This window comes from Cornus florida, unplaced genomic scaffold, assembly GCF_030987335.1.
Source record: "Cornus florida cultivar Cherokee Brave unplaced genomic scaffold, ASM3098733v1 CherokeeBrave_3.0.0_Hap2_Chr06, whole genome shotgun sequence".
NCBI classification, from domain to species: Eukaryota; Viridiplantae; Streptophyta; class Magnoliopsida; order Cornales; family Cornaceae; genus Cornus; species Cornus florida.
The window spans coordinates 21,419,341-21,446,797 of NW_026775576.1; the positions used below are offsets into that span (position 1 = coordinate 21,419,341).

Below are 27,457 nucleotides of genomic sequence, written 5' to 3' on the forward strand. Positions count from 1 at the left end.
CAACTACAGGTTATGTGTTCACACTTGCTAGAGGACCGGTGAGTTGGAGGTCGACATTACAGCCTACAGTTGCTTTGTCTACTACAAAGGCAGAGTATATGGCAATGACAGAGGCCATTAAGGAAGCCATATAGCTACATGGGTTGATTGAGGATTTGGGGATTATTCAAGCGCATATTGATGTCTATTGTGACAGTCAAAGTGCTATCTATTTGGTAAAGAACCAGGTTCATCATCCACGTACGAAATACATCGATGTCCATTTCCATTTTGTTCCTGAGATTTTGGATGAAGGCGATATTCTCCTTTAGAAGATTGGGATTGCAAATAATCCCGCAGATATGCTGATGAAGGTTGTAACGAAGGTCAAGTTTGAACATTGCTTAAACTTGATTAACATCCTGCGAGTATGAGCGACTTTAGGCGCAATTGGAGGCAGTTCAAGATCATATTTGTTTGGAAGACTTCATTTTGGAAAGATGTACAAAATTTTTTCGCCAAGGTGGAGATTGTTGATAAATTGTAGTTACAAAATTAGAATTGAAGCTTGGCTCAAAATTATGTCGTCGCTTACATCATCAGGCTTTGCTTACATCATCGCTTATGTTTGCAAAGGGAGAATTTTTGGCTATAAATAGCCCTTGTATCTCATAAGCTCAATCATCCAAATATCATCCAAAAATCATCCAAGTGAGGATCAATTCGGATCAAGAAAAGAGAGTTTGAGTGAGCAAAGAATGTTTGGAGAAAATAGTATATATTTTCTCATTTGTGAGCCTTTTGTAACCTTTTGGGTTTTGATATTAGTACATTGATCTTGAACTCTCGTAAACGTAGGCACATTGTCGAACCAAATAAATCCTCGTCTTCTTTTTGTCTATGTGTTTACTCCTGTTTAGTATTTTGTGAGTGCATTCTTCTTGTGTGTGCAATCACAACCACCATTAGTTATTTGTTGGGCCCATGCTTTCGCACAACAAAAGTATGAAAAAAAAGAAAAGAAAACAAAAGTAGAACAGATCGAGGTTGAAACTATAACGACTTGGTGTAATTTTCTGAATTTGTTAGATATGCTAATATTTTTATTGAAATGTACAGTTGAAAACTCAAATTGTTTGGATTTTTGAAAATTAAGTAACAGGAAAAAGAAAGAACAAAAGAAGAAGCTGGACCCGCAATGGAGAAATTTTCAGATTTTAGGGGTTTTATTAACAGAGAAAATGTAGATCACCTAAAGGCATTTTATATCCGCATTTGCTAGTCTTGACATATTGGTACCCTTGGAAACAACACCGCAGCACCACACAGAATGAGCTAAAGAGTAGTAGTTTCACATACATACACCAACTTAAATATCAATTTTATTTTGTTACTTATAAAAAAATATTTATCCAATACATCAAGCATGGGAAATCTTCCAAAAACTATAAGGGATAGAAAAATGAACCTGATAGGAGGGGACAATGTGTGAAGGAGACATCATACTGATGAAGGCATAACCTATGTTACATTTGTTCTACAACCAAATAAATAATTAACCATAAGTCATGGCTCAACATTAGTGAAATACTGAATAATGTATTAAAGGTCCCCAATAAAATTACCTTAAGATCAATTGGTAAGTTGGAAAAATCATAAGTACCCCGATGATTTGCATCAATAGCAGCCAGCAACATCTTTGAACTGTACCTAAAAGAAGGCAAGAAAAGCACAAGTTAACAAGGAAACTAGCAATCTGACTTAAACAACATACAGGTATCATAATAATATATTTTAGAATGTTATTACTTATTGGGGATATTTTTAATCATCAATGTAGTCCTAGTATCTTCCTCACTAATGATCTTATCCAAATCAATCTTATAATGCTTCTCGCTGTCTATCTGGTTGACACTGTACTCAACCCATGGACTTTGAACACGTTCAGCCAATCCCTCATTGCTGGTTGCTCCAATTCCTTGATAAGAACCATGTTGGGAAAAAGTAGGCCAATTACTTAGAAATGGCATAATTCTGGAACTGGGTAAACCAGCTAATGGTATAATTCTGGAACTCGGTGAACCATTTTCAGTCATGTTTCCTGGGAGTGCAACATGAACACTCATAGCCTCGTGTGCATCTAAATTCATTATATAATGTGCACTGTTATCACTTAAACCTGTATTCCCAAATGCAGCTGGGCTCTCAAGAAGGATGTTTCTGGTGATTTAAGGAAGTAGCCAATATGCCTGTTAAGAGGAATACCAGATGGAGCAGATCCCACATGATGTTGGCTATGTGAACCAAGGAATGACCCATGTTGATTGTGTGAGATTTATATTTTGAAATTGACTAATTTCGCTGTCAAAACAAGTTTGATCGAGTTGTAATTTTTCAGTTTAAAATTTCAAAGATTGAATATCGGATGCGGATTTGAAGAAAGTTCAAGTGTTCATAATATACTACACTCCGAGATAATGAGAACGATGTTCTAAGAAGGTTGAGAGGTAGTGAGAACAGTTAGGAAGGATTTTGGAAGGTTCAAAAATTACAAGACTGGTCATCTTAAACCGGTTCAAGAATCCGTGGGATCCCTTACTGTCCATCTTGAACCAATCAAGATGGCTGAATCGGTTCAAGAAGTCCTGAATGCATCATGTTTCCAAGTTTCCATCTTCTGATGTTTCCTTTTTGATCCCAGCTTCCTTCCAAGTCCTATGAACGAAATTTATCATATTTTCTGAGGGATTTGGACTTTCAAAACTCTATATAAATCATGTCATATACATTGGTTTATTAACGACTTTAGGGAAAATCAATTCTATATTTTGAGAAAGCCTTTAGAGAGAGGAAAAAATTCAGTAAATCAAATCTGATTATTCTGAATTTATTTTTGAGAGCACACATATATATTCATGAATGATTTAGTTATAGTGTTCTCCATCTCATCGGAATTGGAACTATATTGAAGATTCAGATATTCCGGATGAGCAGCAGGATCTAATTATTCTACAATCAAGTTTAGATCTTGAAGAACAAAATTAAACGCAGTCATACTTTGGAAGGGTTGGAGCATTCGTGGAGTGTTGTCTGATCTACCTGCTACTCTTCTACAAATATCAAGTGTAAGTCTGAGCTCAAGTTGCTATTGGACGGGGAGTCGCAAAGCCAGGGGGTCGTCAGCAGTTGATGTGGTGTAGAACAATAGGGTGTGAGCCAGAGTCAAAGTTCGATATACTTTGTTTCAAACATAGTGGATTGGTTTACTTCAGATTACACAATCCACGAGGTTTTTCCCATAACAGTTGATGCATTTTATCAACTAGGATTTCCTCATTAAAATCCTAGTACAATCTCTCTAACTCTAACTTGCTTTACTTTTCATATATTTGTGATTATGGATGTTTAAATTGATCATATAATTTAATCAATCATAAATTGCGCAAGTTGACCTAATAATCAGATCTGGGTCATTAAGGGAGTTAATTACAATTAAAATCAACTGACTGTTTTCGCACCCCGCGTAACTCTCGTTTCACAATTTGGTGTCAGAGCGGGTTACTCAATATACAGAGTAGATCATAGTTGTTGATTTATTGTTGTTTTTTGCATCATGTCTGAAAATTCTTCTGTTGATGTGTTGCCTTTACTTCCTATTTTTGATTCTGCCATAAGCATGCAAATTGAGTGCTCTAAGTTCAAAAATGATTTTGAAAATTTATTAGAGAAATTGAATCTTGCAGAACTTGATAGAGTTATTTATAAGTTAGAAGTTTCTGTCTCTAATAAAAATTTGGAAGAAATTGGCCATAAAAATTTGCATCTTCTTCATAAAATTAATTTTCTGGAAAAGGAACTTAAGAAGGTAAATTTGTTTAATACTTAAAATTGATAATTTGAGTAGTGAATTTGTTAAATCAAAACAGTCTGTTCAGAGAGTTGATATTGACACTTGCAAAATTAATACGTTGAAAGGAGTGATTAAAAATGTTATAAGTAACAAAGATTTGGCATCAATTTCAAAGAATTTGTATTTTAAAAAATCTAAAGATATTTTTGTGAAAGTTGAAACCAAGCCTTATGTTGTTTCTAATTCTCCTAAACTTATTTCAACATGTCATTTTTATGGTGAAAAGGGGCATATCAAGTATAAGTGTCAGAAAAGAAAATTTGAAATAGGAAATAAATTAAAAAATCTAGAGAGTTCAAGTTTGAGGAAGAAGAGGATTAGGTTTGTTGAGCCTTGTGATGCTTTACCTAGAATAATAAGGAAATCATTGCATAATGAATCTAAAATTGTTTGGGTAAAGAAAGAGAATTTTAAGTGTCTTGCCATGCACACTGCACTTAGAGCACTTGGTTCATGTGGTTGGTATTTTGATAGTGGTTGCTCTAGGCATATGACAGAGGATAGAACATTATTTACTACTTTTAAGGAATGCTCAGTTGTTACTGTTACTTTTAGTGATGGTAAAGTTTCTACTGTAAGTGGTAAAGGTAAGATCAAATTTCCAGGAATTGGAGAGTTAAAAAATGTTCTATATGTTAAAGGTTTAACTGTTAATCTGCTGAGTATTAGTCAAATCTGTGATGAGGAGTTTCAAGTAAATTTTACTCAACAAGGGTGTTTTGTAACTAATGAAAAAGGTGAATGCATCTTGAAAGGAACTAGAACTTCTGATAATTGCTATGTTGTCTTTTCAGATACTTCACTAATGTGTTTTTCTGCAGTTACTGATGAGGCTGTTTTGTGGCATAAAAGACTTGGACATGTGAATTATAATGATTTAGTGAATTTGTCTAACCATGATCTTGTTCGAGGTTTGCCTAAATTGAAGATGCTTAAGAATGAAATATGTGGTGCATGTCAATTAGGAAAATAAACTAGAGTGTCACATAAGAAACTTATTCATAAAGTCACTTCACGACCTTTAGAGTTGATTCATATGGATTTGATGGGTCGTATAACACTTGATAGCATTGGAGGAAAAAGATGTTTACTTGTTATGGCTGATGATTTTTCTAGATTTACTTTTGTTGCATATTTGAGGGAAAAATCTGATACTTTTGTGAATTTCAGGTCTATTTGCCAACTTATTCAAAATGATAAGGGATATTGAATTAATCGGATTAGAAGTGACAATGGAGATGAATTTGAACCTAAGGAATTTATTGAATTTTGTGATAAGAATAGTATTAAGCATGAATTTTCATCACCTAAAAAACCACAGTATAATGGTGTAGTGGAAAGGAAAAATAGGACAATTGCAGGTATGGCTCGTACTATGCTTCAGGAGAATAAGATTGCAAGTCACTTTTGAGCCGAATCGGTACGTACTGCTTGTCATATCCTAAATAGAGTTTATCTTAGGCCTGGAACTAACAAGACTTCATATGAATTATGTTATGATAGAAAGCCTACTGTTAAATATTTTAGAGTCTTTGGAAGTAAATGTTATATCCTTAGAGATAGGGAACACTTGTGAGAATTTTACTCTAGAAGTGATGAAGGTGTGTTTTTGGGTTATTCACAAACCAGTCGGGCTTATAGGATTTTCAATCTTAGAATCAAAGTAGTCATGGAGTCTATAAATGTTGTATTTGATGATACAAAATCTAAGATAACCTTTTCTCAACTTGATGAAGAAGAAACTAATTTCGAAATTGTAGGAGAGAGGAAAGAACCTTAAATTGAAGAAGAAGAAAGAGTTAAGGAGTTAGGTGAAGAAGGTGAAGAGGTTGAAGAAGATGAGGATGAGGAATTAGAGGTCACCACTGATGAACCTATAGGAATTCCTGCACCATCTCTAGATATTCCTACATCTAGCAGTTCAAGAGTTAGATTGAGTCATCCAATCGACAATGTGATAGGTCTATGGGATAAACATGGTATTAGGAGTACAGTTCGTGATGATGTGGGACACTCATGCAATGTAGATAATATAGTTCACTCATGTCACATGGCTCAGTTTAAACCGAAAAATGTTGATGAAGCTCTTCAAAATTCTAATTGGCTTATGGCTATGCAAGAAGAATTGCTTCAATTTGTAAAGAATGATATTTGGGAACTAGTGCCTCGACCTAGTGATGTTAATATCATAGGGACCAAATGGATTTTTAAAAATAAACTTGATGAACATGGTCTTGTGATGAAAAATAAAGTTAGATTAGTTGCACAAGGATACACTTAAGTTGCAGGAATTGATTTTGATGAGACTTTTGCACCTGTTGTTTGACTTGAGTCTATTCGACTTCTTTTTGCTCTTGCATGTCACTTTAAATTCAAGTTGTTTCAAATGGATGTTAAAAGTGCTTTTCTAAATGGTATTTTGTAGAAAGAAGTTTATGTAGCACAACCAAAAGGTTTTATTGATCCACATAATCCTGATTTTATTTTTCATCTTAAAAAAAGCTTTTTATGGTTTAAAGCAAGTACCTAGAGCATGGTATGAATACATTGCTGCTGGAACTTGTTGCACACAATTGCTTTGGATGAAACAGATGCTTGTAAATTATGGAGTAGATTAAGGTACTATTTCTATCTTTTGTGATAATACTAGTACAATTAATATTTCAAAGAATCCAATTTTGCATTCTAGAACTAAACACATTGACATTCAACATCACTTTCTTAGGGAACTTGTTGAACAAAATGTCGTGTCTTTAAAAAAAGTGCATACTGATCAGAATTTGACTGATATTCTCACTAAACCATTAGATGCTTCTAAGTTTTCTCATTTTAGGAAATCTATTGGTGTCTGTTGTCTTGATTAGATGCATTGCAAAGACATAGTCTATAAAGGATCTTCATGCATATCTTGAGAGTCTAGATTATGTTTTTGGGAAGTTAAGTAAACCATATTGACTGAGTACGTTGAATACAAGGAGTTTCATGACACATGGATTATCTATGGAAAGCATACAGTGGCTATGATTTGATAAAGTTGGTTTTGCTTACTTATTTCGTATAGTAAATGAATTATTGATAGTGGACGGTGTTTGCCGCACCACCGTCAAGCTTGAGGAAGTGTGCATTAAGGTGAGGGCCAAGAGTTTTACATTTATAGAAGCCACTACTACATTCACTAAAAATATAGCTAGGGTGAGTAGGGATTGTCCTAAGGGATTGTGAGGATTGACCAATGTTGTGGAATCGCTATTAGGGCTAGTAGGTCGAGTAATCAAACAATTGGTTAGTTGGTTGATTAGAGAGTAACTAAATTAAACTAAATATTGGTGTGTGTGTGTGTGTTTAGTTGATTCAACAAACAAGGATGACTAGTTAAGCATGCATTATCTAAACATCATGTGAAAGACACAATATATCTAAGCAATGAAGCATATATTGTCTAAATAACATGTGAAAGGCACAATAGATCAAAACAAGTCATTAATCCTTTCATTAAGCTCACAATCCAAATACAACACAAGGTTAGAGACATATGCTACTTGCATTCAAAAGCTTGGATCATCAAACAACAAGTATAGATTGTCCTCCCATTTAACACTACACTACAACTACACTACATCTACACAACTAGCATCAAAATAAACTAGGGAAGAGGCACAAACCATCAAGGAATAAGTATGAACCATCAAGAGAATCACAAAAGCATTCTTTTAAGCACTATGTCTTGACAATCTCCAAATCTATAGCATCAATACACATAGACATGCATCAATAACACAAAATCTAGAGACAAACACATGAACATCTATTCTAGCATATATAGACATACGGATAGAATGAAATGATCAATTGGAAGCATTAAACCACATAAATCATTGAATAAACAAGATCTATATATATCAAAGTATCAAAACATTAATTACAACACTAATCCCTCTATAATACACAAGATTAAGATATAGAAATCATGCTTGGGGCTAACTCTAGTCCTAAGAGAATGTTTAGCCACTCATGGTGATGTTGCTCCAACCCTCAAGGGCTAACTCCATGGTTGAAATCTGCTCCTTGTTGATGAAGAACCTCCAATGGTGTCTCTAGCCTCCTCTTCTATATTTCCGCTCCAAGAGATGATATGAAAATGATATTGGCTCTCCTTGTAAAAAGCAATCCTTATCCTTATATAGGTAGGTCAAAAGACACCCAAAATGAGCTGGGGTCGTGCACACAATATCCCTCATGATTGGATAAAGGACAACTTTCAATGAGATGGAAATTTAACTTTTTCGCACTGAAGGAAGTTCGATCAATCGAACCTTGGATTTGGATCGATCGAACTGGCTGAGATCCATCAACTTAGGCTAGATCGATCCAACTGGTTGAACCTTTTGGGAAAAGACAAATCCGAGATATTTTGGGAGATATTTCTGGGTGGTACAATTGTGGATAGGATCAATCATTTGAATAAGGACAAAAGTGTTCTATCAATCGAAGGGTGGTGTTGGATCGATCGAACTTTTGGACTTTATACTTTTGGGCCAAGACTTGGATCTATCTTGAAGTGCTGAGATCGATCATTGTTCGATCGATTGAACCTTAAACTTGGATTGATCGAACTTTTCTGCTTCCTACATTTGGCTTCATTTGCTTTCTTCTTTCTCCACTTTGCTCATTTCTTTGTTTAATCCCAGAGTTGCTTCCTTTTAGCTCTTATTTGGCTGAGTTAGCTTATTTTCGGGATAAGTACCTGAAAATGGAAATAATACGAAATCAATCTAAAATGGTAAAGTAAGATAGATAGAGGTACTAGAATGCCTAAGCTTAAGGGGTTTAAATACGCACTTTCAGCGCTCATCACACCCCCAAACTTAAATATTGCTAGTCCCTAACAATGAACTAGAAAGTAAAGGAATGAAATGAACAACTATACAAGTATAAACTAGAAAGTAATAAATGATAACGCCACTTTCGTAGGGAACACGATTGCACTTAGCATATGCAACAAGCCTTTTAAAGCCCTAGGTTACCCCTAGTGGACAAGTGAAGTCTCGTGAGGGTTTCCAGAAATGGTACTCACAAACATTAAGCTCGTTCTTTCAAAAGAGACACCAATATTGCAAACAAGCATTGGAAGAAAACTAACTCAAATATGCAATTTTTCAAACATTTCTAAGTAATCTCCCAAAATCTCAACATCAAACAAGCAAATATGGTCCTCCACACATCAAAAAAATGATTATGCAAATCAAAACAACTCTAGAATTCTTTTGAGTGGACCAGCATCAAATATATTGCTATCTTAGCCAACTAAAGAATTAATTACATCCTTACCCTCAAACTAGCACACAAATCTAATACCGATCATCAAGACAAAAAGTGGACCTTTTATTAAAGCTTTATTGTTCTAGGTGCGCTTATTCTTTTCACTCGATTTTTATTTTTTTTATTTTTTATAGGATCAAAGATGAAAGTATGGTGCAATGTGTTGATCTATTAAGCTTTCTTGGATTAAATGGTATGTAGATATTCCACCATGAGATGAGCCATGTTGAGGTATAATGAACGGATGGATCGATTCATGAAGTCGAGCGTTAGGTCAATGATTCCCAAACCAGACAGCTTTAGGGCATTAGGCGTTCAAACACCCCTACGGACTTACAAGCTCAAATCAACTAGGTTACAAATCAAGACAACCTCCATCTAATCATTTCCCACTTCTCACATTTTGGGAGAAATCCTCATTTTTTTATTTGCTTTTGCAACTTTTTCTTTTTTCTTTTTCTTTTTTTTTTTTTTTTTTTTTGAATTCAATTATTAACCTAGAATTTGGGCCCTCCATCTTTCGGCACGAGAAGTTCAATGCTTGATGAGGCTAGAATCCCGGCTACTTAGTGAAAAGGGGTTGTTATCCACCTTTATCAAGAATGAAAGCTTTCAATGCACTATTAGCTCAATTGGGATATAACTAATTCAATAGTCAACAAAGCATGTACCCCACAAATGAATGCTATTGTGCGCTTGTGCTAGTGTAAAATCCTAGAGTGAATCTCAAAACAATCACAAAATCAAAATAATGTAGACCACAAAGACAAGCAAGATATCAATCTTTCAAAAAATTTACTCCTAAGTGGCATCCATAAGGCATACAAGGAGTATTGGACTCTCAAGTCAAGCAATTTTTAAATTTTAAGCAATATAGTCCTCAAAAGATCAAAATCATAACTAGTTATGGACCAATCATAGAAATATCCCTTAAATACACAAGTCATGCTCAAAATTTTAAATTTAAAACTAACACTGTAAAGCACCATTTCCCCCAAACTTAAATGGCACAATGTCCTCAATGTGCAAAGAGAATAATGGAAAGAGTATACCAGTGCAACTAAGGCATAGAATGATCGAGACTGAAGTATCCGAAGTGGGTGGCATGACCCCCCCAAACTTAGGATGAACTGTGGTCCTGAAAATTAGCACTTGGATAAACTCATCAGATAACAAAATGGGATAATCAGTGCACAGTGGACATGCAAGTGTAAATGGGATAAACAGATAAATAGATGAGAGAGGTATAAGGGTGGTCCTAAAAATTGGGTAGCACTCTCTCACTGAAGTCACTGTGATGCACTTGATGGAGTCAAATATACAAATATGAGAATATAATCATATGACATCCATAACAAAAATAGATATATAAAATAGATAAAATGCAAGTACAACAAAAATATCAAAGCTAACAGACCGGCTGTAAAAATAATAGTACTATACAGTGACAAAAATAAAGTATCAATAGGAGAGAGGGATCATGAGATAGAAGGAACTGGGAACTCAGGAGGATGAGGTAGGATGGGCAGGTCGGGTTCCGTGGATATTTCTGGATAGATCTCGGAACATGGTCGCGACATCCGTGCTGAAGGCAGCAAAATTAGCTCTATGGGCTATGAGATCAGCTCGAATGGCAACAACAGCATCCTCAAGAGTCTGCAGGCGTACTCCAAAGCCAGGGGTTAGATCTGGAGCCTCAGGCATAGATGAATCAGAAGAAAGCTCCTGAGTCTGCTCCTACTCATGAATGGGTGACCCAGCTGGAGAGTACTGCTTTATATCATCTGTAGGGCACTTTAAGTCAATATCTATATGATCTGTAGTTGGATGGACTGGTGCGTCGTCCGCTGCGGCATCTGTTGCTGCTGCCTGTGCCTCCGCCTCCTCTAACTCTGCTGCAGCCACTACTGCGTGGTCCTGCAGGCGAGTAATGATGGATTGGTAGCTCTTGTCCCAATCCTTCTTTAGGAAGTGACAGGAACCTCTCTCGGGGTGCTCCCGAGGATGGATGGGGTAGCGCTGATCTATCAAAATCTAGGTGATGAGGTGGCTGAAAGGAAGAGAATTAGCCCGTCCGGGTGTCTCCTTGCTGATGTACTCATCATAAAGCCTCCTCATCATGCTCCAGATGAGCGCGGGAATGGACACCCAGTGCCCGGTGTAGAAGGCGTAGAGGGCTGTCAGATAATCGTCCCTCCGCTGAATCTTATGCCTGGCCATGTATATGTTCCGAAAAAGCACGGAATCGGTGAACCAAAGGTCGTTTGGAAGGAATATCCGAGTGGCGAAGGTCTCGCCACTGGCATGATAACCTGTAAGAAAAACCGCCATGTCGGAGTAAGAAGGCCTGAATAGCCTTGAATAAGTGTCCTGAAGTTCCGGAGGACATCTGTGTGGACAGCGGCAAGAGCGGGCTAGTGAGTCCACTGTGATGGTGATCGGATGTCCATCGACAGAAGTGACCATCTCGGTTGTGGTACGCGGCGATGGTCGGAGGTTCTAGTAGAACAACCGTACCAGCCGCGGGTAAACCGGCTCTGTGACGGGGGCAAGAATAGTGGCCAGGCCCCTCTGAATAATATCATGGTAAGCGGATCGGGTCAGCACTGATCTAGAGAAAAAGGCCATATCGAACACTGACTCGTGGTCGACCGTCATGTGCGTATATCTAGGCACGAGCCTATCACGCTCCTGAGCTGGCTGTCGTGGTGGAGATGGTACGGGTGTATGCTCAGCTCCAGCATGTGGTGGAGATGGTGATGGGGTAAATGCAAGATGAGCCTAAGAAGGAGATGGAATATGATCATCCTCAGCCTCATGAACAGGTGACTGAGGTGGAGTTGGTTGTACTGGCTCCTCCTGTGCATGATCATGGTCGTGAGAAGGACCGGCACCGGCATCAAAAGTGTGCCTGCTCCGGCGGTGATAGTGACTGCGGGCTACAGTCTTGCGCTTAGTCATGGCCTGAAAAATAATTTAAAAACTTGCAAAGGAAGTCAGTGCCAGAATAAAGAATTAAAAGCACAAAATCGAAACATGCATGTCAAATAAGATAAATCATATAGATGACATGAATCTATGCAAGTGATAGGATATAAAGCATGCTAAACAATGTAAGTATGAAATGCATTCAATGTGGAATATCACAGGCATTAGGCATATATGAGATAGCATGAACATAAGGTATGATGAATGAAGTGTGTGTGTGTGAGATCTGTGAAGTTTGATTGATCATAAAAAGAAGTGAGATCGATCACAAAAGTTGGATCGATCGAAAATAAGTGAGATCGATCTCATAACTTGGATCGATCTGAGACATGAGTTCGATCAATCTCTCAAGATCGATCTGAGATACAAGTTCGATCGATCAAACTGTGCGACAATGAAAACTCAAAGGTCACATATTTGTGACTTTAGAAGCACGGGGTCTACACGAACGTGTTCGTGGGCCCATTAACAAATCAAATCATCCAATCCCATCACCCAATCATGGCCTATACTCCCAAATCGAATCAAAGCATCAAAAATATATACACATATATACATATATATACACAAATGCTTCAAGCTTCAACAATGGAAGATTTTGTCATGTATATAGCATGTATTCAACATATAAAGCATGTATGCACAAGAGTGAAGCTTAAATCATGAGAGGCATTCTGAGATCTTACCTCAAACGATGAGAGAAGTGGAGATTTGGAAGAGTGAAGATGAATCCGAGAAGGGAGAGAGAGATCGATGCTTAGATGCTCGCCGGAAAGTTCACTGGAGGTGGGAGAGGTGATGATGATGATGCACAGTGACGGCGATGAGAGAAGGGGGTTAGGGTTTGCAGAGAGGGTGAGATCGATCTAAGGTATCGATCTAGAAAACCCTCGATTCTATTTTTAAAAACATTCCCGATAGAGTTCGATCGATCAAACTTTAACTGAGATCGATCGAACTTTGATGAACTCTCTTCAAAGTATTTTTGGATTTTTGAAATTTTTTAAAAATACAAAATTAAAAATTAGAAATTGGAATTAAAATTAAAATTGGAAAATAAAGTAAGATAAAATAAAATTATATATATATATATATATATATATATATTTTAAATTTTATTGAATAAACAATAATAATTAAAAACTAATTAAATTAAAATATTTTTGAATTTTTGAAAACTTTTTGAAAAATAAAATAAAATAAAATAAAAATGAAAATATTTTTGGATTTTTGAAAATTTGAAGAGTCAAAGCAAAGTCAAAATAATGAAACAAAGAACTGAGATCAATTGAAACAAGAGTTCGATCGATTAGACAGAGAGCAAAAATATGCAGGTTTTTGGTTCAGAAAATTGGCCAAGTGTTGGAACTTGAAGATCAATCGAACTTGAAAGTTGGATCGATCGAAGAAGTTCAAATCGATCTTAGAATGTTTCGATCGATGAGACAAAGAGGTGATTTGGATGCAGGTTTCTACAGGCTCAAAATTTTTTTAAGTGTTGAATCATGAGATCGATCGAACTTGGAAGTTGGATCGGTCGAAGGTCTCTTGATCGATCTAAAAATTAGTTCGAACGATGGGACATAGAGGTGATTTGGATGCAGGTTTCTGCAGGCCGAAAAATTTTCTAAGTGTTGGATGCAAAATGGAGTTCGATCGATCGAACTCAGGTTTGAGATCGATCGAACTATGCAGAATGCTCAATAATGGCATGAAAGCTCATGCAATCCTCACCAAAGTTCATTTCAATGCATATGAACCAAAAACAAGTATCTAGACTTCGCAAGAAATGAAATTTAAGATAGAAATGGGGGAGGAATAGGGTTTTGACACCCTATGAATACTTTTTGCTAGTCTTTAACGTCTCTAACAAGACATTGGGCTCTTTTACCCCGGCTCAATGATCTTATAATGCATCCCCTCCTTGTTGGGGTGATAGATGCTTTAAACTCCACCTAACAAATGGTTCTTTGAAGAACTTATTGGATTAAGTTTAAAAGAAACCTTTGGTCCTTTGTCTATGCAATCACAACCTTTGGGCTTCCATGCCCTTTCAAAGCAAGAATTTGAAACAAGACTTTGAGAATGCAAGGTTAAAGATGATTCTTTGGAAGTTTTGGTCTTACACAAAAGCTCATTTCTTTGACATTGTAGATCATGACATTCATCTACAACATTAACCTCTCCTTCATATTTGTCAAATGAATTGGGTGTGGGATTAAAGATATTCAACTTCACTTTCATGTGGCCAAATGAGATCTTCATTATCCCTATCCTACAATATATGTTGGCATTAGCGGTTGCCAAGAAGGGATGGCTAAGGATAACGGGAATTTGGCTCTTAGGGTTGGGAACCGGTTCCGTGTCTATGACAATGAAATCCACGGGGAAGAAAAATTTGTCAATCTTAATCAAAACATCCTCAATTATACCCCTAGGCTTCTTAATGGAATGGTCGGCAAATTGCAAAACTATCGACGTCGGTTTCAATTCACCTAGGCCCAATTTGACATAAACCGAGTACGGAAGAAGGTTAACACTTGCTCCTAAGTCAAGAAGCGCCCGATTAATGATATGATCACCAATAATGCATGATGTAGTAGGTGAACAGGGGTCCTTAAACTTTGGAAGAGTGTTATGTTGCAAAATTGAGCTTACTTGCTCGGTCAAAACCACTTTTCTTGGTACTTGGCTCTTGTTCTTCCGCTTTTGGGTGCACAAGTCTTTCAAGAATTTGGCATAAGCCGGAATTTGCTTGATTGCATCCAATAGTGGAAGATTAACTTTCACTTGCCTAAACATTTCCATAATTTCATTGGTTTTTGCCTTTTGCTTCTTTTTTGAAATGGATCCTTTTAAGGCATCCGGAAATGGAACTTTTGTTTCAAACACTTTTTCAGAATTTTCTTTTGAACTCTCTTCAACACAAGAAGTTTTCAAATCATTTTTTAATAAAACTTTTTCAACATCATTTTTCAAAACTTCTTTTTCAAACACATTTTTCAAGACTTTCTCATTCACAAGATCACGTATATGCAATGAAGGAGGAATGGGATATGAAACGGGACGGGTGACAACTTGAGGTTGCACCGGTTCACTCTCTTCATTGGACATTTCTACTTGATTGTTCACAATCCTACCACTCCGCAAGGTGGTCACCGCATTAACATGTTCAATGGTGTGGCCTTCTGATGAAGAATGGGTCTCCACAACACATTGTTGCTTAGGTGGGGTATTAATAAGCATCTTTCCCTTCTCTCTTGTATTGAGAGTGCTTGCTATTTGCCCTACTTGGGTTTCTAGCTTCGCAATAGATTGAAAGTGAGAATGAAGCAATTAAGTGTTAGCCTCTAAAGTGCCCAAAGCATTTAAAACTTTTTCTTTAAAGGCGGGACTTCTAGTATTTCCTTAGGAATAAGATTGGTTGGGAAAATGAGAATTAGCAAATTGATTTCCTTGTGATTGATAAGGTCTATAGCCTTGGGATCCTTGGTTTTGAAGTGGAGGTGGAATGTACTTCCCTTGGAAACCGCCTTGGGAAAGGTTTGAGCCCTCTCCTTGGTTTTTCCAAGAGAAATTCGGATGATTCCTCCAACTTGGATTATAGTGAGTACCATAAGGATTATTCCCTTGGTTCACAAAAGCTGCATTGACTTGTTCATTAGGTTCATTTTGCACTTGTCCATGAGGAAAATGAGAAGTAGAATGAAGAACACTAGAACAAGTCATACATGATTCATTTGATGCACGATGAGAATGGTTAGGAAAGGAAGATACTTGGTTCGCCGAGTTGTGGTTAATCAAAAATTGATCAAACCTTTGAGATAAAGACTTTATTTCGGCGGCTATTTCATTCGAATAGTCGACTTGATATAAGTCAACACTCTTCCTACCTTGTGTATCTCTATCATTCTTTGAAGACAATGTTCTATGTAATGAATTCTCACTCATGCTTTCATAGAGACGTTATACATCATCCTCATGCCTATCAATGTATGAGCCACCCATGGAAGCATCAACCATACCCTTATAGTTGTCCGATAGGCTCTCAAAGAAATATTAAACTAATTGCCATTTAGGCATGTCACGGTATGGACACTTCCTAAGCAATTCATTGAAGCATTCCCATGCCTCATGAAACATTTTTCCATCCCCATGTGAAAATTCTCTAATTGAGGTTCTCATGGCATTGGTCTTAGAAACCAGATAGTACTTCTTCAAGAATTCTTGTTGCATTTCTGCCCAAGAAGTGATTGAAAAAGGCCTAAGATTGTTAAACCAATACTTTGCCTTATCCTTTAAGGTGAATGGAAAAAGTTTGAGTCTTGAGACCTTTTCCGGCATGTCCGTATATTTTACGGTGGAACAAATTTCAAGAAACTCATCCAAATGCTTGTAAGGTTCTTCATTAGGAAGTCCATGAAAGTTAGGAAGCATTTGAATGGTTTATGCTTTGATTTCATAATGATGTGCTCTAAATGGAGGCAATTGGATGCATGTAGGTGCATTATACTCATTAGGCACATAATGGTTTCTTAAAGCAAGAGGTGGATTAGCTACTTGAGGTGCAACATGAACACCTTGGTTTTGAATTCCTTGATTGATGATGGGTGGTTGTGGAGCATACATTGGCCTTGGCATTCCATAGGGAACTTGGCCTTGTTGTTGTTGTGGTGGTTGGTGAATGTATGGCCTAGGCATACCTAATGGTACTTGTATGTTCTCATTGTGCACATTAGGATGAAGGATACCTTGTTGGTCTATGTGACCAAGGTCCTCAACGTAATCATCATTATGGTCATCCATTGATAGATTGGTTCTATTTGAACTTCCTCTTCCCCTAGGATTTCTAACGATGAATTTAAGATGCAAATCTAAAGGGACAAGAGTGGGTCTCAATGAACGACGTCCATGCATGCACAATGCAACACAACAAGCACAAAGAATGACAAACACTATGCTTTCATAATAATGCAATTAGACTTCTTCTACAAACACTTAATTCATACTCCCATGCTTTAACAACAACGATGCAATGACAAGAAAAATGCCTCCACGTGGGCTCACGATTTATCTAAGAAATTAAAAACAAGCCTTCACGCGGGCTGACGATTTAACTAAGGGATAGAGTAAGAAAAAGTTCACAAAGATCCTTTAGCACTTTAACTCCAAATTTAAAGCTTAGCTTAGCAAAAAAATTTAAATTTTTAGCTTTTTACTTTCTTTGCTTGCTTGAATGCTCCTTTGCTTGCTTCTTCTCCAACAATGTACCTAGTTAAGTAAGAACAACGTAATAAGTAACCAAAAAGAAAGATAAAAATAAAGGCACGATCAACAGAGTACTAATTCCTAATGAATTCCACAAATCCGACGTTGCCTAATCAAATCAATAAATCTCCGGCAACGGTGCCAAAAACCGGCCGGTGTTTGCCGCACCACCGTCAAGCTTAAGGAAGTGTGCATTAAGGCGAGGGCCAAGAGTTTTACATTTATAGAAGCCACTACTACCTTCACTAAAAATATAGCTAGGGTGAGTAGGGATCGTCCCAAGGGATTGTGAGGATTGAACAATGTCGTGGAATCGCTATTAGGGCTAGTAAGTCAAGTGATCAAACAATTGGTTGGTTGGTTGATTAGAGAGTAACTAAATTAAACTAAGTGATAACAAAAGAATGCAATTAAGAGTAAGTAAGAGAGAGAGATCTTGGGGTTTAGAGATCACCACCAAGCAATGCATTTCTATACCATTCATAAGTGACAAATGAGAGCAATTGGTGTGTTGCAATATTGGTGTATGTGTGCGTTTAGTTGATTCAACAAGTAAGGATGACTAGTTAAGCATGTATTATCTAAACATCATGTGAAAGGCACAATATATCTAAACAATGAAGCATATATTGTCTAAACAACATGTGAAAGGCACAATAGATCAAAACAAGTCATTAATCCTTTCATTAAGCTCACAATCCAAATACAACACAAGGTTCGAGACATATGCTACTTGTATTCAAAAGCTTGGATCATCAAATAACAAGCATAGATTGTCTCCCATTTAACACTACACTACAACTACACTACATCTACACTACTAGCATGAAAATAAATTAAGGGAGAGGCACAATCCATCAAGGAATAAGTATGAACCATCAACAGAATCACATAAGCATTCTTTTAAGCACTATGTCTTGACAATCTCTAAATCTATAGCATCAATACACATAGACATACATCAATAACACAAAATCTAGAGACAAACATATGAACATCTATTCTAGCATACATAAACATATGGATAGAATGAAATGATCAATTGGAAGCATTAAACCACATAAATCATTGAATAAACAAGATCTATATATATCAAAGTGTCAAAACATTAATTACAACACTAACCCCTCAATAATACACAAGATTAAGATATAGAAAGCATACTTGGGGTTAACTTTAGCCCCAAGAGAATGTCTAGCCACTCATGGTGATGTTGCTCCAACCCTCAAGGGCTAACTCCATGGTTGAAATCTGCTCCTTGTTGATGAAGAACCTCCAATGGTGTCTCTAGCCTCCTCCTCTATATTTCCTCTCCAAGAGATGATATGAAAATGATATTGGCTCTCTTTGTAAAAAGCAATCCTTATCCTTATATAGGTAGGTCAAAAGACACCCAAAATGAGCTGGGGTCGTGCACACAATATTCCCTCATGATTGGATAAAGGACAACTTTCAATGAGATGAAAATTTAACTTTTTCGCATTGGAGGAAGTTCGATCGATCGAACCTTGGATTTGGATCGATCGAACTGGCTGAGATCCATCGAACTTAGGCTGAATCAATCCAACTGGTTGAGCCTTTTGGGAAAAGACAAATCCGAGATATTTTGGGAGATATTTCTGGGAAAAGGACAAAAATGGATAGTGGGTGGTACAGCTGTGGATATGATCAATCATTTGAATAAGGACAAAAGTGTTCAATCGATCGAAGGGTGGTGTTGGATCGATCGAACTTTTGGACTTTATGTTTTTGGGCTAAGGCTTGGATCTATCTTGAAATGCTGAGATTGATCATTGTTCGATCGATCGAACCTTGAACTTGGATCGATCGAACTTTTCTGCTTCCCACATTTGGCTTCATTTGCTTCCTTCTTTTTCCACTTTGCTCATTTCTTTGTTTAATCCCAGAGTTGCTTCCTTTTTGCTCTTATTTGGCTGAGTTTGCTTATTTTCGGGATAAGTGCCTGAAAATGGAAATAATACGAAATCAATCTAAAATGGTAAAGTAAGATAGATAGAGGTACTAGAATGCCTAAGCTTAAGGGGTTTAAATACGCACTTTTCAGCGCTCATCAGATAGTACATTTACTTGAAATGTCATTGTTTTGGTCAAAGATAATGTCGATATGATTGATCATTGTCTTGGGATTTAAACTTGATTTATGTGTTTTAGACCAAAAGAATGAAAAGAAAAAGAAATTAAAAAACAAACAACTTGGATTGAAAAAGTTTTTGAAAAAGAAAGAAAAATATTTGCTGTTTAGAAAAAGTTGAGATGGAAAAGGCTACCTTTAGGATTTGTCCGAAAGCTACCTTGACTCGAAACAAATGGGAATAAGGGAAAGAGCTGGCTACCCATAATCGTGAAAGTCGCCAATATGCAAAAAGAAAAATGGAGCACAAAGAGAGATAAAAAAAATATCTTTTACACATGTTGATTGTTTGATTTCTAAGGATATGTGATATCATTGATTTATTATCTGAAATCTGAATAATTGGCAGATCATATGTTTTTGAAACTTGGTGGTGATTTTACTACACTTACTAAGTTTGTGGAACTTAATTGAATTAATCCTGGTTATTTCTATGGATACATATAATCTTATGGAGTCTACATTGTCATTAGTGACAATTTACAAGATTTATATGGTTGGTTGATTCCTCCTTCTAGGATTTTTCTTCCTTGTGACCCTTGTTAATTTGTGACAAAAAGGGGGAAAGAGTTTAGCTTGCCTCATTATTAAACTCTGCCTCATTATTCAGGGGGTGAACTTTTTGCATTGAGGGGGAGAACCATTGGTCATTGTATGTGTTTACATATTGCCTTGATCAATGGTTGATATTCAGGCATTAACATTTGCTTGTGTCTATTTCCTTGATTAAGTTTCACGGGTAGTTGTGTTTGAGTTAATGTGCAGGTTACAAGTGGTACATGTGTTAAAGCTTCATGACGTTCAAGAAAATTTTCATGTTTTATTTCCTTTAACATTCTATGTAATTTACTTTCCTGCTTGAGTAGATTGCTGAATTGTTTTTAGGGTTTTGTCACGAAATTGCCAAAGGGGGAGATTGTGAGATTTATATTTTGTAATAGGCTAATTTCGCTGTCAAAATAAGTCAGATCGAGTTGTAATTTTTCAATTCAAAATTTCAAAGATTGAAGATCGGATGTAGATTTGAAGAAAGTTCAAGTGTTCATAATATACTACACTCTGAGATAATGAGAACAATATTCTAAGAAGGTTGAGAGGTAGTGAGAACAGTTAGGAAGGATTCTGGAAGGTTTGAAGCAAGTTTAATTGCAAAATTACAAGACTGGTTATCTTGAACCGGTTCAAGAATCCGTGGGATTCCTTACTGTCTATCTTGAACGAAGCGAGTTTAATTGCAAAATTACAAGACTGGTCATCTTGAACTGGTTCAAGAATCCGTGGGATTCCTCACTGTCCATCTTGAACCAGTTCAAGATGGCTAAATCGGTTCAAGAAGTCCTAAATGCATCAGGTTTCCAAGTTTCCATCTTCTAATGTTTCCTTTTTGATCCTAGCTTCCTTCCAAGTCCTATGCACGAAATTTATCATATTTTCTGAGGGATTTGGACTTTCAAAACTCTATATAAATCATGTCATATACATTAGTTTATTGACGGCTTTAGGGAAAATCAATTCTATATTTTGAGAAAGCCTTTAGAGAGAGGAAAAAATTCAGAAAATCAAATCTGATTATTCTGAATTTATTTTTGAAAGCACACATATATATTCATAAGTGATTTAGTTGTAGTGTTCTCCATCTCATCGGAATTGGAACTGTATTGAAGATTCAGATATTCCGGATGATCAACAGGATTTAATTTTTCTATAATCAAGTTCAGATCTTGAAGAACAAAAATAAACGCAGTCAAACTTTGGAAAGGTTAGAGAATTCGTGGAGTGTTGTCTGATCTACCTGCTACTCTTCTACAAATATCAAGTGTAAGTCTGAGGTCAAGTTACTATTGAACGGGGAGTCGCAAAACCAGAGGGTCGTTAGTGGTTGATGTGGTGTAGAACGATAGGGTGTGAGCCAGAGTCAAAGTTTAATATACTTTGTTTCAAATATAGTGGATTGGTTTACTTTGGGCAGCATAGTCCACGAGGTTTTTCCCATAACAGTTGATGTATTTTATCAACTGGTGTTTCCTCACTAAAATCCTGGTGCAATCTCTCTAACTCTAACTTGCTTTACTTTTCATATATTTGTGATTGTGGATGTTTAAATTGATCATATATTTTAATCAATCATAAATTGAGCAAGTTGACCTAATAATTAGATCTAGGTCATTAAGGGAGTTAATTATAATTAAAATCAACTGACTGTTTCCGCACCCCGCGTAACTCTCATTTCACAGATTGATATATGGATAACCCTGTCTCTTTCCACCAGAAGTAAATGGCTTCTCCACTGATGATGTTGGCAAGGCAAAAGAATTGAGATGCTCCCAGTGAGTAGTGGGACTTCCCTAAAGAAACTGAGGTCCAGATAGTGTACCAATACCAGATGAATTAGAGCTTGATTCACCAAAAGACGACACGAGTCCAGGACTTGCCTTAATTTCTACTCAATAAGGGAATGAGAATGCTGATAAGTAGCTCCTTGTATTGATTTGGCTCTACCAATTACCTTGTTCACATTGCTAACCTTTCCTTGGTCTTTACCGATTGGTGCAATCTTTGCAGGGTTTGGAGCGGTGTATGGTAGAACAGAAGCCAACATAGACAAATGGTTGCTTTTCATTGGAGTGAAAGTTCCTAAGCCAGGAAATTAACTAAAACCTTGCAAAGGATTGAGTTCAACTGGGCTGCTGAAAGTGGCCAGTTACCTGTCATGACTGTGCCACAGATTTCAGCATATAACAAAAAAAATGCATTTAAAACAGTAACAAGAGTAGGAAATGTTCAATAACAATAGCAATAACTTTAAGCTCTCTCATAAACGCAAATGGCTAGAGATATTCACCTGGAGGAGAGTTGGTTAGTGGTGAGCCTATCTGATGTCAGAAATTTCGAGCTTCATCTTGTTCCAGTTCTTGACTCAATTGATGTATCGAGCTGAACATCGAAAGCACAAACAATTCAAGTTTTTAAACTTTAAAAAATAAAAAATAATGTTAAAAAAATAAATAAAATAAAAAAAGTTACCTTTAATGAATCAATAACACAACTAAAATATGATATGATATTAATCAGTACAACACAACTAAGTCATTAGAAATTGAAAAGTGGTGAAACAAAAAACTGCAGCATCAGAAAAAGGCATTATGCAAACCATTCAATGAATAGAAAGTAGCAATCACTTAAAGTATACTAGTTTGGACCTCTCTTTGAATCCCAAATCTTAGAATACAGAGGATTGACTACGAATATGTAGACATGTAGATGAGTACAGAAACCAAATACAATTTGTTGAAGGAATTATATATTTAAGTTACACCCTCTCTAACAACTTAAGCTTTTGGACCAAAACAGAAGGCCACACACACGTGAGGGAGCGTGTTGAAGGATTTATATATTTAAGTTACACCCTCTCTAACAGCTTAAGTTTTTGAAGTAGATGGTAGTTAACACAATTCAATTTTTTCAACCAAAAAAATTATTTTTAATGAATCAATAACACAACTAAAATATGATCTAACACTAATAAACACAACAGGACTAAAAGTAATTAAAAACTGGAAAGTGGTGATAACAAAAAAAGGGACAAAAAGCTCATCATCAAAAAGTGTGAAAAATAACTTCCTAATTGATAATTTTCGGTATCAAAACTAGTCCTCTAGTTGCAATTTGTAATTTTATGTTTTATTCTTGAGACTCAATGTCGGAAGCGGAATCAAAAAAATTGCGCAAAGTGCGAGTATACTTTGGTTTGAAGAGAACATCATATTAGTCAAGGTATGTAGTGAGGACACTTTGTGGTTCATTTTTGGTACGAAATTTAAGCTTTATCATATATTTTTCAAGTCTGCCAAAAAATGGACTGGCCTTTTGCACCGGTCCAACTTTTCCTCGAACCAAAATGGAAATTGCAGTTTTGGTCAAATTTGGTTTGCTTTTTTGTCAGATTTTAAGGACATGTTTTTACATAAATTAAACTTGTTTCCAAGTATAATTAGGTCTTCTTAAACTTTATATAAACACTTTTTCTCAACTAGGGTTCTTACGGTTTTTGAGATTAACTTTTGAAAAAGCCTTTTTCGAATTTTTTTGTGTGTTTTATCTTTTCAATTTGAGAGCACGAACTTAAACACACGGGTGACTTAGGTTGATGTTCTCTATCAGATCGGGATTTGATACAGTGCAAATGCAAGAGATTTTCTTCAAACAGTTGAAGATCCTAAGAAGACTAAATTGAAATTGCATTAATACATTGTTTATGGGTCTTAAATCTATTTTAATTTTATGTTTAATGTTTGCTTTACGCTCTAATTAGGGTATTATCGTCATTATGGTTTTATTTTATAAGTCATGTGCCTTTTAAATGAGTCATGTGAGTATTAGGATTAAATCTTTGCTAGGGCATCCGTTGTGTCTTATACAAGGGTTGTTCCAAATTGTAATCAGCAGTTCTTGATGATTATCAATATATTCAGCTGCCAGAGCAGCTTTCTACCTCTCTCTTTCTTTGGGATTGAGTTGTGGGTGTTTTAGCTGTTCTTTAGCTTGAACTAGCTCTCTATTTTCCCTTCTTACAAATTTCTTTTTTTTTTTCTTTCATAGCTGATTGACTTAGGATTTGAGCAATTGGAGATTCATTCAGAAAAGCAGGGTTTTAGTTTTCCTTCACAAATTCAAAACTTGAAGCAAGAAGGATTTGATCTAGCTATGAAGGGGACAGAACATTTGCGGAGTGTTCGTGTTCTAACAGCAACCCTTCTACAAGGACTAAAGAGTAAGCCTGAAGTGCAGAGCATTTGGACGGGGGAGTCGCAAAGCTAGAAGCGTTCAATAACCAATTCTTGGTAGAGCGGAGTGGACGTGAGCTTGAGTCAGAGTCTGTTGTACTTTGCTTCGAAGATAATGGATCGTTTTGCTTGAGACTGCAAAAGTCTTTGTGGTTTTTCCCCTTGTTGGTTGATTTTCTAACTCTTTTTTTACTTTACTTGCATTTAATTTTTTACTTTGTAGGTTGTTTTTATTTTGTTTCGGTAAATATAAAAAAGAAGTAAAAATTTGGGGTGCAGACCAAAAAAATTTGGGTGCAGACCAAATCTCCAAAGCCATTTTCCTAATAAGGCCTTATTAAAAGGAATTAATCATCTGATTCCTAACCCACCTTGCTGAATTGGAGTGCAGACCCTCTCCCACTGCACTAAATGATACTTGAACTCCTCCCCTTTACCACCCCACAGAAAATTTCTCTACAACCTCTCAATCTGTTATGAAAAAAGGATCGAATAGGAGTTTATAAGAACAAGAGAAAAATAATGACAAGAAAAATAAATAGGCACACACACAATCGAGATAAGAATTTACGTGGTTCGGCTATGCCTACATCAACGGGGAGAAGATAGAACAATATTTCACTATAGAAATAAAGAGATACAAGGCAAAGTGGCTCACACCCAAAACCCAATTACACCCAAACTCTTTCACCCACTAACTGATATTACAAACTCACTCAATTGATTTGGGATCAACACCATGGAGGGCAAGGCTATTTATAGCCAAAATGGGACACCAAAATGAGGCTACTTGGTGACCACTCAAAAGACTTGCTGGGAACACATTCTTGGAAGCCAAGAATAAAACTTGATGAACACATATACTTGGAGGCCAAGAAGATGATGTCATGGGTGATGTAAGCCTCAAATTGAGCCACATGTTTAACAAATCTCCACCTTGGCAAAAATTCAAATAAGCCACTGTATCTCTGCAAAACAAACTGTCTTCTCCATAAAACAAATTAATTAAGAATTTTAGTTAAGTTTGAGTCATCCTCAAACTTAACCCTCGGGCTCTCATTCTTCAACCCATGCATGCCTTACGTAGCCACAAGCATACCTTTAGTATTCCTGTCAAACTCTAAATGCTTACCTTCAGTAACCTCAGAAATTTCAAGTTTGACATCTCCTTCAGCAACCTTCTCCAACCGCCCACAAACCACCGGCCGGTAATGAAAAGTCATCTTCTTACCCTTGTGGAGAATAGGACGTCCTTTACTTTTCCTCGCATCCTGTTGTTACCAACTACTTGCCTCCCATGCATCTTAATGGCACTCGAATGGACTATCTCATTGCCACCAAGATTATTGCAAGTCAATATCACACCTGTCCTCATGGGTCTGCCTCCCTATAAGGACTGCTGCAATTTTGGTTGCCATCTGAAAACGGATTTCATTCTCCCACTACGTTGTGTAGTCCCCTCACAACCCTTTTGAGAACTAGGATCGTAACTCCTCTTTCGAACACTTCTTTTGCCAAGATCCGAATGCAGATTTCTACTAACTGTAGAAGACCCTGTAGAAGCTCCACCTGTTACTGTATTTCCTTGGAAAAGATATAAATTTTTCACCTTGGTGCCCTGTAACACTACAAGAGAATCCATCACGACCATCATTACTCCACCCTCTATTACAACCTTGTAACCTTTGGAGTCTAGCACACCCACTGAAATAAGATTCATCTTCAGATCCGGTACATGTCACACATCTGACAATGTTCTCACCAACCTATTGTGCTTCTTGATCTTGATTGTTCCAATTCCCAAAATTTTGAAAGCTTTCTTGTCCGCCGTCAAAATTGAACCACCTTTCACCTCTTTATAGGAAGAGAAAGAATCCCTACTGGGACACATACGAACAGAGCAACCAGAATCAAGAATCCAACTGTCATTAAATGACATACCTGAACACGAGGTTGTCATGAGAACATATTCATCACTTTCCGAATCACTAGTTATAGCAGTTGCCACAGAAGCTGTTTCTTGAACCTTTTCTTTGCCATTCCCATTTTTTGCCTTTAGTTTGGGACAGTGCTTGATGATGTGCCCTATCTTGTGACAGTAGTAACATTCCACATTTTTATGAGATCTAGATTTGCCCCTACTAGCAGAACCCTTTGTCCCACCTTTGCCTCTTACAAATGGACCCTCGGCCTGTTCATCTCCAATATTCTCAGACACCTTTTTCCTCAACTCCTGAGAGTTTAATGAGGATTTAACATCCTCCATACTAATAGTGTCTTTTCCATAGAGCAATGTGGTAACAAAATGCTCATAGGAAGGAGGCAAAGAACACAACAAAATAAGAGCTTGATCCTTATCATCAATTTTAATATCAGTATTTTTCAAATCCATAATAATAGAATTGAAATTATCAATATGCTCCTTAAGAGGCATACCTTCCTTCATACGAAGGGTGTAGAGTCTCTATTTCAAGTAAACTCTGTTGGTGAGAGATTTCGTCATATATAGACTCTCCAATTTCAGCCACAACTTTGTCGCTGTGTCTTCATCAATAACTTCACGCAGCACCTTATCAGGTAGATTCAGAATAATCGCACTACGCGTCTTTTCATCGACCTCATCCTTGTCTTCATCGGACATAGTTGTTGGCAACTTGTTCTTCCCGAATAACACCTTCTTCAGACCTTGTTGAGTCAGCCGGGCCTGTATCTTGATGCGCCAAAGACTGAAACTAATCTTGCCATCAAATTTCTCAATTCATATCTAGTCGACATCTCAAAAAACTCCTCCAAAAATTTCTCGGTGAATAGTACCGTATTTGTGAACAGTACCCAAAAAGTATCTATGAACAGTACCATATGTGTGAACAGCATCTGTACACAATACACGAACCCGAGCTCTGATACCAGTTTGTGATGAAAAAAGGATCGAATAGGAGTTTATGAGAACAAGAGAAAAATAATGACAAGAAAAATAAATAGGCACACACACAATCGAGACAAGAATTTACGTGGTTCGGCTATGCCTACATCAACAGGGAGAAGATAGAACAATAT

General features: G+C 36.7%; 1 pseudogene; it reads right to left on the reverse strand.

Annotated features, from left to right (window-relative positions):
* The window catches only part of LOC132313859 (protein MEI2-like 2), a 69,424-nt pseudogene that overhangs the window by 25,364 nt on the left and 16,603 nt on the right, over nt 1–27,457 (reverse strand).